We start from the raw sequence: 788 nt of genomic DNA on the forward strand, positions 1-788 counted from the left end.
GGGGCTGGGGGGAGTGGGGCCCCCGCTGGGCCAGGTGGTGGGACAAGTGGAGGCCTGGGAGGCACGTGATCCCTGCCCCGTTTGTCCCACCACCCAGACCAGCTGGGGCCCCACTCCCCACAGCCCCTGCTCCTGCCTGTGCCCTGATCCCTCCCTCACTGCTGGGGCTTTGATCTGTCCCACCCCACAGCAGTGAAGGAGGGAGTGGGGCTGGGACAGAGGCAGGCCCTGCACAGCCGGGGCATAGGACAGAGCCATGAGCGGCTAATCCGGGGGCATGGGGAAGGGGAGACCACACACCCCAGGGGGAGGGCATGGGGGGAAGTGCCCATGGATCTATAAGGGGCAGGGCAGGCTGCAGCTGGGGCCGTGCTGAGCTCTTCCCAGCAGGGATGTTGGGCAGGGCTGCACTCAGGCTGGGTGGCGGGGGTGCTGGAAGGGAGGTTGTGGGGGCTATGCCCCCCCCTTACTCATAGCCCCACTCCCAACACTTCTGCTGCCTGGCCTGAGTGCACCCTGGCCCAGCCCCTGTCAGCCTGGCACAGCCTCCTAGTCCCAGGCTGCAGTGGCAGCCTTCCCTTCCCTGCACAGATCCTGGGCACACAGCCCCTATGCCCTCAGGGAGGGAAGAGGCTGGGGCTGGGAGGCTGCGCTCGGCTTTTTCCAGGGAGGTGGGGCTAGGCTGTGCTATGGTCAGGGCAGGCAGCAGTGGCACTGGGACTGGGACAGGGGGTTGAGGAAGCTATGGTGAATTTTTGGGTGACTTCAGCCCCTCCCCCCCCAGCCCT

Source organism: Gavialis gangeticus, unplaced genomic scaffold (genome assembly GCF_001723915.1).
Source record: "Gavialis gangeticus isolate Ggan-Ray unplaced genomic scaffold, GavGan_comp1, whole genome shotgun sequence".
In the NCBI taxonomy this organism is placed as follows: Eukaryota; Metazoa; Chordata; order Crocodylia; family Gavialidae; genus Gavialis; species Gavialis gangeticus.